General features: G+C 37.7%; 1 long non-coding RNA gene and 1 pseudogene across 1 annotated transcript in view; one reads left to right on the forward strand and one right to left on the reverse strand.

The window, feature by feature from the left end:
• The window catches only part of LOC144233056 (uncharacterized), a 389,651-nt gene that overhangs the window by 99,778 nt on the left and 269,632 nt on the right, over positions 1 to 20,241 (forward strand). The window lies entirely within an intron of this gene.
• On the reverse strand, positions 7,500 to 8,869 carry LOC144233072 (tubulin alpha-1A chain-like; annotated as a pseudogene).

The following is a 20,241-nucleotide window of genomic DNA, read 5'->3' on the forward strand; positions in this document are numbered from 1 at the left end:
TGAGCTAGCTGTCAGCACAGAGCCCGACGCGGGGCTCGAACCCACGAACCGCGAGATCATGACCTGAGCTGAAGTCAGATATTCAACCGACTAAGCCACCCAGGCGCCCCTAACAAAATTTAGTCTTGATGTAAAAATGGACCAATAAGATAGATTTTAAGAGGGACAAGATAGAAGATATATAGGAATAAAGCTTACTTTTACTCAAATTTTGATAGTGTAGAAATATTATATCAAGTGTTACTGCACAAATGAAACATCTCCAGTTACAAAGTATTTTTCATAAAGACAGAAGTCAAGCCAAATTGCACCTTTTTATGATATATCCATACATTTATGTCAGTGATCCTAGATTCATTCAGGGTAGCGAATGACATGCTTTAATTGCACACACAAGTACTGGAGCAATCTTTTGTTTCTTTATTTACCTCTATTATAAAATGTCTTGGCAGACTCAGCCATTAACATTTTCTGCTTTCTCAAGGAAAAGATAATTTACCCGCTTAAAGATATTAGGCTCCTGTGTATTGTTTTTCTCCATTTGGTATCCCTGATTCCCCCTCTGAACACTTGAGTGCCTGCAATCAGGGCACAATGACACTAATAACAGCTGAACCACTGCACCCGCCATAATGCGGTGCAGCTCCCAGATTCACAAGCACTGAGCCCCGGCTTTGGGGAACTGCATCCCAGAGCCGAGGCCAGCTCCTCTCCACAGCTACATCTGCTTCTCTTCTCCCCTGGAGCATCTGCTGCGAAGTGTAACTCCTACAAGAGCATATGTGGACCCAAACTTGAGCATTTTTCCCCTGATATTTTTGGATCTTCAAATTCTACTTGAACTCAAATACCCAGACTCCAACAGCCATTAGAACAGTATTGGTGTTCAGAAGAATTAAGGTTCGTTTCAATAAGGGCATTTTTCCACTGACAGAAATAGTTACAAGAAGTTAGTGTGACTTTTCTGGATGAAAAATATATTTTGATTTTTCTAATAGGTGCTAAAGAAATGGTGTCTTTAAAAAATAAAGTTCTTATGAATGCAAAGATTGTCCATATTGGACGAGTTTTGACCCTTCATCAGTTGTTTTATTTTACAGTTCCTTGCCTTCCATCCTCAAGGTAAAGTGTGTCATGTTTTCTTTTTATTGTATATGAATTAAAAATATTTGGCTGTCGAGAATCAAGAGATGGTATGATCCCCCTGAAATAATGAAGATAACCCAGTAAATCACAAATTGGAATTTTTCCCCTAAACCAAGTCACAGAGATAGGATGGCATTTCCTCTTAGAGACAGCACAATGATCAGATTTCTACTGGTTAGTTTTGTTCTTTGGAGGGAGATCATACTCAGCATTCATGGAACTGTAGTGGGGCTGGACTCTCTCCCCTATAATCTCTTAGTCCTTTTAAAATTGTAACAAAGTTACATAGGAGATAGGGGTGGGTGGGTTGGAGGGATACATTTTCTTATTTTTAAAAAAGAAATCAGTCTTTGTTCTCTCCAGTCACTTCTTCTAATGTTTTATTAGGCTAACAGCATTCACATCTACTTATAACATTCTATTTTTCTCAAGCATTATCCAACCAACTTGATCGCTAGTCTTTAAACCCTCTGAAAACAGTGATCATCACATGTACTGCCCAACAGCCACTGATTCCACAGCAAAGCTTGCAGTAAATATCTATTGAATAAATGCATGATTAAAAGCAGGAATTACAGGATTTTCCACAGGCTTAGATTAGACATTTACCTTAGTAATGCCTATTATTTTAATGCCAACATGTAGGTGAAGTATAATTTAAGTCATTTTTAAAAGTATGAATTTCCATGTGTTCTCTCACTATCACTGGGACCCTCTAAAGACGGACAGATGTGTACACTGAGGTAAAAACAATCACTGAGTTACCTCCGGTCACCTGCTCACCTGCTCGTCCACTAACCAGACAGGGTGGCCACAAACGAGGTTCTGTTTTCCGCCACGCCAGGCTGAACTAGTGCCAGCCTGCTGTTGGCAGGCTTTTGTTCTGTAAAAGGTGTTAGTCCAGGGATGAAACAGAAGTAAAATTTAGCAGAGACTTCCTACACTTTCTCTTTGAGCCTAACTTCCTTTTACTCCAGGCTACTTGGACTACCCCTCACCATGATCAGACCTACTGGAAACTACCCCTGCAGCCAGAAAAACTACCCCTGAAGTCCCTGTCCTCTGGATTGCGCACCCAATATTGCTGAGATTTTTCGTGGGCATTACCAACCTGCTTTATGTGTTTGTTTGCCCCCCTCCCTTTTAATAGCTGGAATTAGATAGAAACCTCAGTGTTTATATGAACTTCATCATTACCTCTCAGAGGATTTGGAGGATCAGCTAACTAACATATAAGAGACCAGGAATGTCTTTCGGGACAAGACATAATATTAATTACTAGCGGGCACTTCCTGTCCCCTTTGTAATACCATCTCTGCCGCCTGACAAGCAGATCCACAAGAGTATGGAGGAGCCCTCATCATCCCGCAAGCAGGAATTTGGCCGAAATTACCATATTTATTTGGAAAAGCCTTTCAGCAGCAGAGGGGCTCTTGTATGTGCAGAGTCTACTGTGTGTGGCTGGTTGGCGTGGCCAGCCAGCTGTGGATTACCTGCGGGCAACAGCCAGGTAAGGCCAAAGGCCAGTGAGGAGACCCGAGTTCCCCCACCCTCTCCACAGATGAGATCTGAGACAGGGAGTGTGTTTTGGGGTGTGGGGTAAGGCAGTATCAACGAAGATAACAGTCCCTCACAGATAACCCAGTCAGGCAGCCCAAGCCAACAATGCATTTTATATCTTTCATTTTTACAAGGCACTGGTGAAATCACACACACACACACACACACACACACACACACACACACACACACACCATGCTGGCAAAACAGAAGAGACTATGTGAAGCTACAGAGCAGCAACTTGGTGTTTTGGGTTTTTTTCCTCTGAAATAGGAAAGTGAAGGTTTAAATCACTCCAAACCTTGCTACTTCCGCTTTTCTGTTTGTTTCTGTTCAAATTTGGCCAAAATATCCATGGCAGCAAGGAAAGTGAGATGGAGAGCATGAGTCAGGCTCTCTCATTAGCTGCTTCTAAATCTTCTCAGCTCTCCAGGAACCTTGATGTGTGTATTCTGAAAATGGCAAGCGATACATATTGTATATTCAAATAATATAGCAGTAAAACCAAGATTCAAGGGTTGTTAATCTCAAATATATTATGAGATTGCAGAGCAACTAAGGTACGGAGTGTCTCTATTTTAATTACCAGGATTGGCAGAGGAATCCAATTATGTTTCTGTGTCCCCAACATAACCCTTTCTGTCTTTGTTTGCTGCTCAGCTATTCTGAGCATGTTTTGATCACCTTTATTTCTTTGTTGTGTTTTGTTTTCTGCTATACAAGCCTCCTGCTCAAATTTGATGGATATTTTTGGAGGTTTTATTCTCATCGAAAGAGACGCTCATCTTCCTCTTGCAAGCATGAAATGTTTCATGTTAAGAATATTTTTTTTTCTTTTATCATTCCCTAGTGGAATTGAGGCAAATGAGGATGACTGGTTTCCCATATGTGCCAGACCATTGTTTGAATCTGATGGTTACAGGCACAAATTAGTCTAACTCTGAGCTCCTGACATCACTGGAAATTTCAGGCTAGGAGTACATTTTTATTCCATATGAATTCTTACCGCAGTACAAAAAAGGATCCTTAGACTTCCTGCTTCTAAACATATTTTCACATTCAAGTACCTGTAAGATCCCAGGACTGAGTCAAAATACAACAAAATTTTTAATTCAGATGATCATTCTCATTGAGAGTTGGGCCAAAACATTATCAGCATGGATAATGGACAGCACATTTATAATAAACACATTAAATTAGTCACCTAGTTCTTTCCATCCTACCCTCTGTTATCCCTGAAATCTACTCTTTCATTTCTGTTCCCATTGCTACTACCTACTTTAGCCCTCATTATTTGGGCTTCCCCAAATATTTTAATAATTTTCTAACTAATCTCTCTGCTTCCAATCTGTCCTTGCCCTTCNCCATGCTGGCAAAACAGAAGAGACTATGTGAAGCTACAGAGCAGCAACTTGGTGTTTTGGGTTTTTTTCCTCTGAAATAGGAAAGTGAAGGTTTAAATCACTCCAAACCTTGCTACTTCCGCTTTTCTGTTTGTTTCTGTTCAAATTTGGCCAAAATATCCATGGCAGCAAGGAAAGTGAGATGGAGAGCATGAGTCAGGCTCTCTCATTAGCTGCTTCTAAATCTTCTCAGCTCTCCAGGAACCTTGATGTGTGTATTCTGAAAATGGCAAGCGATACATATTGTATATTCAAATAATATAGCAGTAAAACCAAGATTCAAGGGTTGTTAATCTCAAATATATTATGAGATTGCAGAGCAACTAAGGTACGGAGTGTCTCTATTTTAATTACCAGGATTGGCAGAGGAATCCAATTATGTTTCTGTGTCCCCAACATAACCCTTTCTGTCTTTGTTTGCTGCTCAGCTATTCTGAGCATGTTTTGATCACCTTTATTTCTTTGTTGTGTTTTGTTTTCTGCTATACAAGCCTCCTGCTCAAATTTGATGGATATTTTTGGAGGTTTTATTCTCATCGAAAGAGACGCTCATCTTCCTCTTGCAAGCATGAAATGTTTCATGTTAAGAATATTTTTTTTTCTTTTATCATTCCCTAGTGGAATTGAGGCAAATGAGGATGACTGGTTTCCCATATGTGCCAGACCATTGTTAGAATCTGATGGTTACAGGCACAAATTAGTCTAACTCTGAGCTCCTGACATCACTGGAAATTTCAGGCTAGGAGTACATTTTTATTCCATATGAATTCTTACCGCAGTACAAAAAAGGATCCTTAGACTTCCTGCTTCTAAACATATTTTCACATTCAAGTACCTGTAAGATCCCAGGACTGAGTCAAAATACAACAAAATTTTTAATTCAGATGATCATTCTCATTGAGAGTTGGGCCAAAACATTATCAGCATGGATAATGGACAGCACATTTATAATAAACACATTAAATTAGTCACCTAGTTCTTTCCATCCTACCCTCTGTTATCCCTGAAATCTACTCTTTCATTTCTGTTCCCATTGCTACTACCTACTTTAGCCCTCATTATTTGGGCTTCCCCAAATATTTTAATAATTTTCTAACTAATCTCTCTGCTTCCAATCTGTCCTTGCCCTTCCCCTCACTACCATTTCTTTCTCCAAAACACAGGCATGAGCATCCCATTTTCATGCTCGAAAATTTTACAAGGTCCCCGGCTGTCCATAAAATACCACTCACTCTCTGCATCTGACATTAAAAATCTTCTCTGACGTAGCACCAATCTAACCTTTCTATCTGCACTCTATTTCCTCATACTCAACACTTTCATCAAACTGCATTATTGACTCCACCTCAGTGGGCAATATATTTGCCTAACATTGCCTTTTAGTTTTTCTTGTGCTTGGTTATTAGCTGAGAATTAGTTTTTACCTCCTTTGTCTTATATTTAAATCTCATTCTACAGGATTAAGCATAATTATTGTTGTTGTTCTACTCAAATTCAAAGAAGTCTTAACCATAGTACTTTTTTGTAACACATTTTGTACTTGTTTTATCTTCTTTTTTTAAAATAGTTTATTGTCAAGTTGGTTTCCACATAATACCCAGTGCTCATCCCTGCAAGTGCCCTCCTTTATGTCCATCACCTCCCTTCCCCTCCCCCCCACACCCATCAGCCCTCAGTTTGTTCTCAGCATTCAAGAATCTCTCATGGTTTGCCTCCCTCCCTCTCCCCCTCCCCATTTCCCTCCTTCTTCTCCCCCACAGTCCTCCGTTAGTTATTTTATCTTCATTATGTTTGTATTGATCTCCTGAAACACATTGTGGCCTCCTGGATCATAAAGGTTATGTTTTACACATTTTTGTGTATCCTCTATTGCCTTGGTACTCTGGCATTCATATAGGTGCTCTTTCATTCATTCAACAAGTATTCAGTGAGGTCCTATTTGGTGTCAAGTGCTGGGCTAAAGGCTAGAGATGTAGGAATGAACATATACACAATACTTCCAGTGCTCATGGAATGTACAATTCATTGAAGAAAAACATAATAAATAAAAGAAGTTGGTTAAAATGTAGAGCTGCGGAAAAAACAAAACTGTGAACGAGGTGGAGGAAATGTCATTGTAAATAGGGTGGTATAGGGGAAGGTGACATTTGAAAAAGTAAAAAGGCTGAAGAAAGTGGGAGAAAAGGTCATGGGACAATTGGGAAGATGAGCATTGCAGGCTGATGGGACAGCAAGTGCAAAGGACCTGGGGAGTTGCTGCTGAAGGTGAAAGAGAAAGGGGGAAAGTAGTAGTAAATGAAGTGAAATTATAGGATGGAATGGACAGTAGTGGGCAGTCATACAGTACTTTGAAGTTAATTATAAGGACTTTGACTTTAATTTGGATATTATGGCAGATTATTGTCAGTTTTAGACCAGCAAGGAAAATTGTGTGAATTATAATTTAAAGCATCACATCAGTTTCTGAAATTATAATGGATTGAAGGGAGTCAAGGGTGGAAACAAAGGAAAGAGTTGTAATATATGAACACTTGAATAAGTGGGTATGGTGCATTCTGGAAATAACTATAGGATCTCTATTAACCCCTCTTTCTAACCAATAACACAAATGACAGAAATATAAGCTACGTATACACTCTATGGTCTTGGAAAAGAATGAGAAGTTCTGATCCTCATCTTTGTCTGTTATAATGATGATTTGAGTGACAAAGTCAAATAAACAGTATTTAATGTGATCTAATCAAAATGGAATGAAGAAGGAGCAGGGAAGAGGAGGAAAAAAAGTCTTCTCCAACCCTTTTTACTGACCTGATACTGCCCCTTGCTCGGCTAGACATAGTTGATAATACAAAATATGTCATGGCAAGTTGTCACAGCTTCCTTGATGAATTGTTTCCCATCTATCTTTGTTCCTCATGCATATGCTTTCTGAAAGAAAAAGAAGTAAATTATCTTAATTCTTTTCTTTTCCTTATTTATTTATTTTGAGAAATAAAGACAGCATGAGTGGGGGAGGGGCAGACAGAGAGTGATTTGGAGAGAGAATCCCAAGCAGGCTCTTCTCTGTCAGCACAGAACCTGATGTGGGTCTGGATCTCATGAACTGTGTGATCATGACCTGAGCCAAAATCAAGAGTTGGCTGCTTATCTTGCTGAGCCACCCAGGTGCCCCTGTTCTTCTTCTTCTTCTTTTTTTTTTTTTCATATAAGACAGGGAATGTTTTATTCAAACCCATCAGAATAATAGACAGCCTGAATCTGTAACAAAGTATTGTTTTAAAGCATAGGTCAGTAATTGTATATGAGTATACACTGCTACATAAAAATTAACTGATCAGAGTACAACTTTTCAATGTTTAAAACAGAGTAAACTTCCTTATAAAAGCAAAACTATGTGACATTTTTTACTTTAGTATAGTTTTCCTCTCCTTCTTCTTCACCTTCTCCTTCAGCAAAACCACACCAACCTCCTCATAATCCTTCTCAAGGGCAACCGTGTCCTCATAGGCTTTAGAAACCTCCCTCTCCTCGATGCCCTCACCCACATACCAGGGAACAAAGGCATATTTGGCATGTATCAAGTTAAACTTGTGGTCCAGGTGAGGCCAGGCCCCAAAAATGGCTGTACTGTTGCTCAGCATGCACACAGCCCATTGTACTTTGGCCAGGTCTCCATCAGGCACTGCAGTGGGAGGCTGGTAACTGATGACAACTTTGAAGCCAGTGGAGTACCAGTCCACAAACTGGATGGTATAGTTGGTCTTTATGGTGGCAATAGCAACATTGATATCATTGGGAACCATGTTGCCATGGTATTACAAGCATCAGGCCATGCATTCACCACGGCAAGGATCATATTTCACCATCTGGTTGTTGGCTCTAAGTACACATCAGTGATCTCTACTACAGAGAGCTGTTCATGGTAGGCTTTCTCAGCAGACATGACATGGGCATATGTGGCTGGAGAGTAGTAGTTGTAAGGATAGGGCACTGGGTTGGTCTGAAATTCTGTCAGATCAACATTCAGTGCTCCATCAAATCTGAGGGAAGCAGTGACAGAGAACACAATTTGACCTACCAATCTATTCAGGTTAGTGTAAATTGGGCGTTCAATATTAAGGTTTCTATGACAGATGTCATAGATGGCCTCATTGTCTACCACGAAGGCACAATCAGAGTGCTCTGGGCTGGTGGGAAGCAAGGATGGAGTTATAGGGCTTAGCTACAGTTGTGCAAACCTGAGTAGTTGGGTAAATGCGGAACTCGAACTTGGACTTCTTGCCATAATCACCAGAGAGACAGTCCATTAGCAAGGTGAACCCAGAATCAGTTCCCCCTGCAAAGCTGTGGAAAACCAAGAAACCCTGAAGTCTGCACATGGCTGTCAGGTTTCTGATATCAGTCCAAGACAAAGTCAGTGATCTTGTAGCCAATGGTGTAGTGTCCTTGGGCACAGTTATTGCAATATCTTTCTTGCCTGCGATGAGGTACTCAGGGTGGAAAAGGTGGTGGTATGTGCCAGTGTGAACCTCATCACTGACCATGGGTTCCAGGTCTACAAATACAGCCCTGGGCATATGCTTGCCAGCACCCATTTCACTGAAGAAGGTGTTGAAGGAATCCTCCCCCCACCACGATGGTCTTGTCACTGGCATCTGATCATTGGGCAGGATACCATGTTCCAGGCATTATAGCTCGCAGCAGGAATTGCCAATCTGGACACCAGCCTGGCCAACATGGATGGAGATGCATTCATGCATGGTTGCTGCTTTGAGGCTGCCAAGCAGATGGTGGAGAAGAAGAGGAGATTGTCGCTTCTTACCGTGTGACTCTTATGTGGTTGATACAAGATGAAAAGAACCTCTTCATTATTCTATTCTTAGTTACTCTTAAGAATACAAGATTTAATAAGGACCTTGAAAACATAGTTCTATGCATGTAAGGCAAAGTCTCATAGATTACAATGCCTTTAGGAAGTCAAATCACTATGTATGTTCAGAATAGGGTACTGGCTCAATGCTAGTGCCTGGAAAGAAACAACAACAATATATAACCAACCGATTGTATCTCATAAGCAGAAAAATTATATTAGCATTTCTGAACAATGATCATCTATTCTGTGTTGATGTATTACAGAGATTTTATTGAAGAATGAATTGAGATAAGGTAGAAGAAAAAGGAGAATTCTGGGAGTAGAGAGGGTATAAATAAATTCATGGGGGTGTGTTTGAGCAATCGACTATCTAGAATGGATAGAATAAGATGGAGTAGAATAAAAATATGACTGTCCAGAAGGCTCAACTCTGATAACAAGAGGTTTAAATAACCAAGTGACTAAAGCTGGACTCTGGCCAATGCACAATGAATAGCTGCTAAAACATTTTTAGAAAGTGTAAAGTGGAAAATTTTTTTTGAAATTATAAAAACTTCCTTTAATAAGGACCAATCAAGAATCCAGGTGCAAAAAAGAGAAGGAGTATGAGCCCCCACATATCTTAAACGCTGATAATTTTGAGACATCACTGAAAGTCCATCTCCTCTCTTATATAATGTGTGTGCAATTTTTTTCAAACCTTCACACTGGTATTCCATAAACCATAAATGAACAGAATTCTGGTTGAATCCATATAACTGCTCTATCTCTAGGTCATGAAGCCCATGTTTAATTTCGGCTAAATTTCACAGGCAGGAAAGAAAATCACAACATTTAGAATGGGGCCTTTCCATTACCTTATAATCTCAGCTAAAGCCACATTGCTTCTGCTATTGGTTGCTGATCAAAATACCACAAACCAAAGAGAGATACTAAACATATTATAGTGGAACTGATTAAAAAAAAAGTCCGTATAGCTCAGTAACCATTTCTCACCTGAAACCTATGTAGATTGAGTCTAGGGGTATATTGGTGAGGATAGGATTTCTTCAAGTGAAGGAATTTATAAGAATAAAGATAACTGTCAGCATTTCCCTCTCCACCTTGTAGGTACCCCTTAAAGTAAATTAAAAAGGTCTAAAAACCCTTGAAGAGATTAGGAGAAGTCAGGGTCAAGGAGGAGAAATTGACTTTCTACTTCCTGACTGAATGTTCCTGAGCTCAGAAACCCAGGGTGTTGCTATCAGGGTAGAGAGTATTGAGATTTTAGGAGAGCTTGAACTTTGGTGGCAAGGAAACTTCAGCCTGACTCTCCCATTGAAAGTTCTCAAGCTGGGAGTGCCTGGGTGGCTCAGTCAGTTAAGCGCTGGACTCTTGATTTTGGCTCTGTGCTTACAGTGCAGAACCTTCTTGGAACTCTCTCTCTCTCCCTCTCTCTTTGCATCTCCCCCACTCATGCTCTCTGTCTCTCAAAATAAATAAATAAACATTTAAAAATTTAAAAAGAAAATTCTGAAGCTCAGAGGATGCCCAGAGTACCCGTAGATTGATGAGGTAAAGAGAAGAGAAACTATATTTAGAAGCAAGCTGAAATTCTATAATTTGACAAACAAGGCGGTTTATGTTTCTTTGAGCCAAGTGGATGCTGTGGAAGATAGCTAGACTGAACTATTAATGAAGGTACTGCCCCTCTCTCACCAATTAAAATAAAAAACATGCTTGCCATAGAGAAGAGTGAGTGTGGTATACTGTCAGAAGCACTAACCGAGAGTGAAATCAAAATGTTAGCTCAGGATTGCCACATTTTCACCATAGAACATATAATAGTGGAAGTCACCATGGTATGGGTAGAGAGGGGAGGTGGTTCATAAAGAATCTGATAACATGCTTCATAAAAGTACAAGTGTTTGGATGTTTGCCATGACAGAGGGCAATAACGTCAGGGAAATGGGTTCTACTTACATAAATGGGTTAGAAAAAGGTTTACGGTGGAAAGCTGACACTCTGGGGCAAAAATACCCGAGGTTAGCTAGTGAGATAGTCTCATGATCATGAGGAACTTGTTATATTACCTGCAGGAAATTATTTCCCATCTGATGCCAATATATTATTGTACTTGATCACAAACACCACTTTCCCACAAGACCTTTTGCTTCTTTTTTTTTTTTTTGACCCTTTGCTTCTTACACATATAAGTTAATAATTACTGTCTGATTGTTTTGTTCACGTTCACCACGAGTGTAATATCTTGAGAGCTCAATAAATATGGAGACAAAACCCCTGCTTGGGGCTCTTGTCTCCTCCTGGACATTAGCCTCTCTCGTATTCAATTCTAAATCCCCACTCTTGCTGGACAAGTGAGAACTCCAGATTCATAGTCTTTGGCAAATAAACAGTCAGTGTGAACCAAGAAAGAACAGCCAATAATTCTACCTACTAAAAAAAACTTTTCATTTATCAAAACGTTCTTCATTGTGCTTTAGTTCTTGGAAAAACCAAGAGGATGAGGAGGAAGAGAGGAAGTGCAAGGTGAAGATAAGGATGGATTTACCTTGAAGCTAATGAAGCTGAAACTTCAGAGTGTCTGATTTGCATAGATCACCTGGGGTTGCCATGGACCAAATTTTGCATTACTAATTTGTAGTATTTTTTGTAAAGAGAGTGCCTCTCCCCAAATTGTAAATGCTTTAGGCTCCACAAACCTGAGTAAAAGAATAGACAGTGTGTGGCCCTTTCCTTAATGCTACTTGCTTTGCCATGGGTTAGACTAGATTGGGGAAGTATTTAAATGGATGAAGAAATTGATGTTTTGATATGGGTTGGGATGAAATTATTAATATATGAAATTGAGATTTTTCTAATATCTGAAAGTCACTGTAAACTCATAAGATAGGCTTCAGTTGCCATCAAAAGGTCAGGACAGGGAGATCAGAAAGAAGGTTGGAAGGCTGTGAAGTAGAGGGAAAGAGAAGCTGCTTTCTAGTGTACTTTAGTGAATTTAACCCACTGAATATTTGTGTTTTCTTAAGGAAATACAGACACTTTTACAGTGAAACTTAAATGTAACGGAGAAAGAAGGGAACTCCTTTCTTCTGATTGCCATGTTTCATATTTGGACCAAATTTTTATCCTTGGAGTCAAGATTTTGGAGTGATGCAAGGGAAGATGGCTTAAGTACTGTATAACCCCCCCGCCGCCCCCCCCCCACACAAGTATTTCTAACCAACATCTGTCTAGTAAATCTGTAGCAAATTTATGAGAAAATTGCCCTAGCATTGCTGGACTTGTGCTGGTCTTATGCCCAAGGAAATCATTAAGAAGGTGATAATTTTAAATCTTTAAAATTTTTTAAATGTGTAGCATTTTGAGACAGAGAGAGAGAGAGAGGGAGGGAGATTGAGTGGGGGGTCAGGGAAAGAGGGAGACACAGANTTGGAGTCAAGATTTTGGAGTGATGCAAGGGAAGATGGCTTAAGTACTGTATAACCCCCCCGCCGCCCCCCCCACACACACAAGTATTTCTAACCAACATCTTTCTAATAAATCTAGCAAATTTATGAGAAAATTGCCCTAGCATTGCTGGACTTGTGCTGGTCTTATGCCCAAGGAAATCATTAAGAAGGTGATAATTTTAAATCTTTAAAATTTTTTAAATGTGTAGCATTTTGAGACAGAGAGAGAGAGAGAGGGAGGGAGATTGAGTGGGGGGTCAGGGAAAGAGGGAGACACAGAATCTGAAGCAGGCTGTGCTGACAGCTCAGAGCCTGACACGGGGCTTGAATTCACGAACCATGAGACCATGACCTGAGCCAAAGTCACGCACCTAACTGACTGAGCCACCCGGGAGCTCCCAAATAGGTGAGAATTTTCTATTTTCACCTCATATTTACACTAATGTAAATGAAACATTTGTATTTACATGACATATTTTGTTACCTCAGGAAAAAGAAAACGCTCTTTCTGCCTAAGACTTTTCTACTTCTGTATACAAATAGATATTGTTGGCATGTTTCTCATCTGACAATAAATAGCTTCATTTAGTTTACAATAAATGGAAAGAGAAGAAACATTTCCTAAGGAAAGGAAAGCAAAGCAACAGGTTGTAATACTAGCAGTAATAAAATTTAATATGTAAAGTGCAAAAAGAATTCTGAGCTGAAATGAAATCAGATAGAAAAACTTCAGAATTTGAGTGTGTAGATATATTATTTCATGTAGCTAAAATGTTTTTGTGTTCTTATTTATCAGAATATCCATGTGCATATTATAATTTGCCCCCCACTAGTTATAATCAGCTCATTTTCATGTGCGATACGTTATTTTTTCTTAGAACATTGTGCCCTCAAGTCACATTTGTTATACTTCTAGTGCCATCACAAACCCTTTGGAATAGAGTGCTGTTGAATTGAGTTTCCATTTGGATTTCTTCCAGAGCTGTTGCTTTGAGAACAGCATATGAAATAACAAAATTGGCATGGGCTGGTGTGACTCCGTGGCTAACTCTTGTTTTCTGTTGATGATAAGTGTGTGGCATAGTTGAAAATGTAATCTACAATATTGTTCTTTTATGCAGGCAGATTACATTATATATAATTTAGCATTTATCTTTAGCTATATTCTGAGACTTCACACGTTTCAGTAAACATCTTTTATAGCTTTTGATAGATAATTGATAACAATAGAGTATTGAAAATAGAGAAACAGAAAAGATAGAACTCTCATTTACTAGCTTTGCATAATAGCCAACCTTGGGTTTTTCTTTTTTTGGAGTGATGGCAGTTTTTTTTTTTTTCAAAGGCAGTAACATGATCTGGGAAATTGAGATTCTCTTTATATTGCTATGATATCAAATAAAGATAAGCATCTTGGAATTAATATAACTTAAAGGAAGACAGAGGATGTTAAGTAGCATCAGAGTACTTTAAAAATTTTTAATGTGTATTTTTGAAGGAGAAAGAAATAGCGCATGAGCAAAGGAAGGGCAGAGAGAGAGGGAGACACAGAATCTGCAGCAGGCTCCAGGCTCTGAGCTGTCAGCACAGAGCCTGACGTGGGGCTCAAACTCACAGGCTTTGAGATCATGACCCGAGCCAAAGTTGGACACCCAACCGACTGAATGACCCAGGTACCCCTAGCATCAGAGTACTTTTGAGGTGAATGTGCCAGAACGCTGGTGGGAACTCCTTGTCCTGCTTTAACTTGCTAAAGTATCATTCTGGAAGCATATTTCTAAAAAATGTTCAATATTTGGTAAAAACACAGTTTTTATTTTGATGTTTTATTTTAGTTTGATGTTCCAAAAAAATTTGCAAAACATGTTTATTTCCATAACGTATGTGTCAAACTGGGTGCCCTGTACATCTAGATTTAAGTGAATGACCTCAATTCTCTTTTCACACCACATGCCATTGAATCCTGAGCTCCTGAATATCTTATAAGTGCACACAATTCCCTATTTCTCATAAGTTACCTATGAAATGTATCATTTTACTTTTAACAATAAAGGAAAAATAAGACATGGATATCATGATAAGAACCTGATGAATGGTAGAACATATAAAGAAATTGAATGCTTTCAATTTCAGCAGCGTCCAGACATAAATATTTTATTAGGTTACATTTTCAAAATATGTGAAACCTTATTAATAGCTACCAAGTGTCATTTGAAATGCAAATAATTTATTAATGTTTAAAAAGGAAAATACTCTAAAAGTTGAATACAAAGGATTAAGCCTCAGATTATTTAAGAAAAAAAGAGAAAACAGTGTTTTATTAAGCTAGACCTCCCCTTGTTGTGAATAAGCTGATATTCAAGTAGTAAATAATAACAGATTCATAGGCTTAAATTCTGACTCTAAATCTTCTGGGATTCTGTCCAAACACTCTGTCCCCTTATTATTCCCAACTGGTTTCCATGAGGTCAAGTCTACTTTTATTGCACTTGTATTCTTATCTATTTTGTCTGTACTCTTCTCCTTTCAACAGTATTAACACTGAGAATGCCAACTTTTGTTCTAAATACTCAGCAAAACTTAATTTTTAAAATGGGCAAAAGAGGGGCACCTGGCTGTCTCAGTCAGTTAAGTGTCCAGCTCTTGTTTTCAGCTCAGGTCATGATTTCATGTTCATGAATTCAAGCCCCACGTTGCGCTCACTCTGGCAGTGCAGAGCCTGCTTGGGATTCTCAATCTCTCCTCCTCTCTCTCTCTCTCTCTCTCTCTCTCTCTCTCTCTCCCTCTCCCTCTCCCTCCCTCCTTCCCCCTGCTCCCCTCCCTCTCTCCCTCTCTCTCAAAATAAATAAAATAAATAAATAAACTTTAAAAATGGGCAAAGACTTGAATAGGCACTTCGTAAAGGAAGATACATGAATTTCAAATGAGTGCATGAAAAGGTACTCAACATCACTAGTTATCATGAAAATGTTAAAACTATAATGAGATAACCCACTGCTCCAGCTAAGATTGAAAAGTGTTAGCAAGAATATGGAGAAACTAAAATTCTTCTACATTGCTGTTGGATGTAGAAAATCTTAACAACCACTTTGGAAATCGTTCAGGTATTTTCTCTGAAAATTAAACATATATCTGTCCTGCCACCTTAAAGCTTCATTTGGAATTCTGAGGCCAGATAATTAAACAAGCCTCAAAATTCTTTTAAACTGCTATTCAAAATCACTATCCAAAATGTAAATCCCTCTAATAAATTACCATTTCACATAACCATATCAGTTTTTAGCGATTTGATTATGATTTGCCTAGTTGTGGTTTTGTTTGTGAATGAATCTTAACTAGTACTTCAAATCAAACATGAAAATTAATTTAAGATGGATAATAAGCCTAAATATCAAAGCTGTAATGATAAGCCTTCTAAAACAAAACATTGGAGAATATTTTCATGAATGTGGAGTAGCATAGCACAAAATTGATTAACCATAGAAGGAAAAAAATCAAGCTATTTTTATGAAAATTAAAATTTCTGCCCATCAAGACTCACCGTTAAGAATGTTAAAAGATGAAAGAAAGAATGTTAAAAGACATCACAGAATGGCAGAACATATTTGCAATGTATTATCTGACAAAGACATTTCCAGGATGTGTGTACACACACACACGCACACACACACACACACACACACACACACACACACCTTCTACACATCAAGGACAAATAGAGAAATAGAGATAGAATCAAATTACAAAGACAAATAGAGACAAAAATCAAAATATTTGAACAGGAACTTTTAAAAAAATCCGAATTGCCAATAAACATATAAAAAGAAGTTTGACTTCATCAGGAATTGGCCCGTTAATATGACAATGTGATGCAATTTCACAAGTACTATAATGGCAAATTAAGAAGGCTGATAATTTCAAAAGTTGACAATGGTGTGCAGCAACTAATATCACACCATTTGGACATCTAGTTTTGCTAGATCTATTATAGCTAAATATGCAATTCTAATCCTACAGAAATATCTATCAGATATATGAACATATGTGAACCAGGATCTTCACAGTAGCAATACTTGTAACAACCAATAACTAGAAAGGGCCCAAATGTTTGTCAGCAATGNAATGAATAATATGCCATAAAATGCTATACAACAATGAGCATGAACTACCGTTCATGCAACAATACGGATAAATTTTGTAAAGGTCCTGATCAGCCAAAGAAGCAAAAACAAAAACAAAAATAAAAACAAACCTATTTCTGATTCTCTTTTTGTAAAAGTTTAAACAAAAGCTAATTGATGGTGATAGAAATCAAAGATATTTTCTAATCTTTGAGAACAAATAATTACTGAGATGAAGTAAAATGAGCCTCCCAATTGTAGATTGTATTTATATTTATTGATTTGTGAGGGAGTTACAGGGGTGTGCTCACTTGGTAAAATTTTATCAAGCAGATGATTGTAAATTGATCTCTATCTAAACCTTCTCACCTTTACTTTACATACAGTGCATACCAAATTGCCTCTTCTTGATTTCAAAACAGTAGTAGATGAGGTAGGGTGGAAGTATTAGTTACTCAAAGAAGACTTACTGTCAACAGAGAGATAAATCAATGAACTTCGGAAAGACTAACCCGAATACCTTAGTACTCAAAATGTACTGAAATCTGGAGTTCTTAGATTCTCAATAGTTCCTGAAGTAGCTTACCATATTACAAGAGAGTAGAGTAACTAATATTTAGCATGATAGTTTTCAGTCAACAATAAAAGCTTAAATCATTCATTCAGTAAATTAGCTATATTTTATATTAAGTCTTATATTAGTACCTAGCCTGGGAAGCTTATATGAAATATCTGGCACGAGAAATTACAATGGACAAGTTATCTGCTCTCATGGAACCTGCACTTTAGTCAGGGAAACAGAATAAAACAAGGTAAACAAATGCATAAAGTCTTTTCATATAATGCTCAGTACTAGGAAAAAATAAGTGATTGGTAGGATAAATGACATTCGATCTGATGAGAACAATGAATGAGAGGTAACGGTTTGTATAAAAGTCATGAAATAGAAACAAGCTAGATAGATGTATTCAAGGACAGAGAGCATACACGTAAGGAAGAAACATGGTGACCATGGATGGCAGGGGTAGGAGTGTGGGGCAGGGGATTGAAGATGGGTAAAGGAAGTGAAGTCAAAGGGGGAGGCAAGATCCAGATCAAGTAAGGTTTAAAGGCATATAAGGAGTTTGTGTTTTATTATGAATTTAAATTATCAGCAAGTCTTGAGCAGGAGTGATGTCTGTCTGCCTATTATCCATCTATCTATCTATCTATCTATCTATCTATCTATCTATCTATCTATCTATCTATCTATTTATCTGTCTATCTATCTATCTATCTATCATCTATCTATCTATCTATCATCTATGTCTGTGACATAGAGACATAGAAAATAGAGTTTATACATATAAGCACTTAAATATTAGTTGAATGGATGTTTGAGTAACTATTACTAGTAAGTGATAAAGTGGAGAATATCATCTAGGATTCTATTATCCCTTATATCACTACTAACTGTATTATTGATTATATTAGATTTAAAAGACTCAAAACTATTAAGCTTGATATTCAAAGATTGAAATTTATTAAATTTATAATTTTCCCTTTTTTCCCTCTACCCCCAAACTATTGGTTATTTAATGTGAGGGCAAGGAGAAAAATCAGAACCCTGTGGGAACCAGGAAACCATTCACTTAAGCTATCCTATTTAGTCACTTAATTATATGATATTTAATCCAGACCTCTCCTTCAAATATCATATTTGCATTCTTCTGGAAATTATATGTTTTTCAAGCAAATATGAGGTGCTTTATTTCTACACCTTGCTATATCCATTTACATGAGCTTCTTAATTTAAAATTATATTAGCCTTATAAAACTTTATTTTTGTTAGTTAACATATACATTTTACACTTAGGAACAGGTGTAAACTCTGACATCTGGGACGTCCTTCAGAAAAGAATGTCCCTGAGGCACTTACACAAGAGGATATCAATACACATTCACACAATGACATTTCAGACAGATAAGTGCCCTGATATCGATGCACCAAATAAGAAAAATAGAAAGCATGAGCAAAGAGCACATGACATAAAATGAAATACATATGTAGAGATTGACCATCATTTGCAGGGGTTAGAGCCCTATTCCATAGTGAAACTGAAGTCCATTTTAAAATGGAAGCTTTAACATTTAACAGCTAAACACATAAAAAGGAATTCATAACAGAAAAACCTACATCAATTGAAGTGACCTTTCTCAGAGATATCTTTTACAGATTTTCCTTCTGGCTGTCTCTTTTCTTCTTTGCTCTACTCTAGACATTTTTCAATAGAGACCTTTTTCTTTCTTTCCTTATAGATAACCCATATTTTAACATCTTTAGTCTTATGAATCAGGTTCCATCATGGAAAACTTCGAGTTGATATTTCTATCCTCGTGTTTGATGACTTTGGGATTCTAGAATCTTATGTACTGTATCAATTTCTTTTGTCAAAAAGTTGGCTCAAAATATGATAGCAGGGAAAACAAACCAACAAACATGGAAGCCTACCACAGTTGATATACATCAAACTCTTCAAAAATATGGTCATTTTCCTTTTATTTCATTTCATCCATGTAAAAGTCTAAGGGACCCCATTTGGCAACTCCAAACTCTTGAGGTCAAAGTCAGGGAATAAGAAGGAAGATATAAATTTGGTATTTGAAGACTCTTTGAATGATTGGATGTAGCCTCATTATTATAATAAATTTGGTTAATATTCACTTAGGAATGGGTTAAATATATATTATAGAAATATCAAATAGTCTTTTTTTTTCCTGTCAAAACCTTTATTTGCATGGCAGCTAAGACTTACAGAGGAAACGTTTTGAAAATTTATAAAACTAGTCATTCCAAAACAAAAATTTTAATCAACTTGCATTTTACTGCTATAAGGTTAAAGGAGACAGCTTTTGAAAAGAATACAAATAAACATCATCCTTGGTAAGTTTTATGACCAGGACTTCCGGAACCTCCTCTACTTCCCTCATTTAGATATACACTCAGATGGTCAGAGGCTTAAATGTCTTTCTAGAGTGAAGACTGAATCCTAACTAAGATCAGAACTTAACCTAACAGTAAAGTGGGGGAGGGTTTTATAAACTTCTTATAGCCCTCTAAGAACCCCAACATATGGTTTATAAACACCTTTTAAAAATCATATCACATTTAGACTCAGGATTTAATTCCTTACTAGATCAACATTATCCTGTGTATGTACTTTTTATAGAATATGTAAAAACGACAAGGCACAACCCATGTATAATAGCTTTGAAAATGTGTGACAATGACTGATATGGGCATGTGCAGTTATTTGTTTGTTGCACACAGGATTAGGAGAGACTGAGCCTGAAAAGCATGGTCAAAATCTATCAAGCAAAAGGCTAATTTCTTAGAGAAGTGCTTCTTTGAATAAATCATTGTAATAAATCAAAATGGTGCACTTGGTGCTTCAATCCCCCAAGAGGCCTTGAGAATGGCCATGATGGCTGTTCTTGGGAATAACACTAATTCTTTCCAGGAAACTCAGTTAACCTGGTATTCTGCCAGTCAAAATGATATTAAGAAGCAATGCTCACTTTGTTCCTCTAATAGAGATGTTCATTAGTCTTAAATGTAAATTATGGGAGAGGTGCCTGGGAGGCTCAGTCTGTTAGATGTTTGAGTTCAACTCAGGTCATGATCTCACTGTTTGTGGGTTCGAGCC

The sequence above is a fragment of the Crocuta crocuta genome, unplaced genomic scaffold (genome assembly GCF_008692635.1).
Source record: "Crocuta crocuta isolate KB4526 unplaced genomic scaffold, BGI_CrCroc_1.0 scaffold54, whole genome shotgun sequence".
Classification (NCBI taxonomy): domain Eukaryota; kingdom Metazoa; phylum Chordata; class Mammalia; order Carnivora; family Hyaenidae; genus Crocuta; species Crocuta crocuta.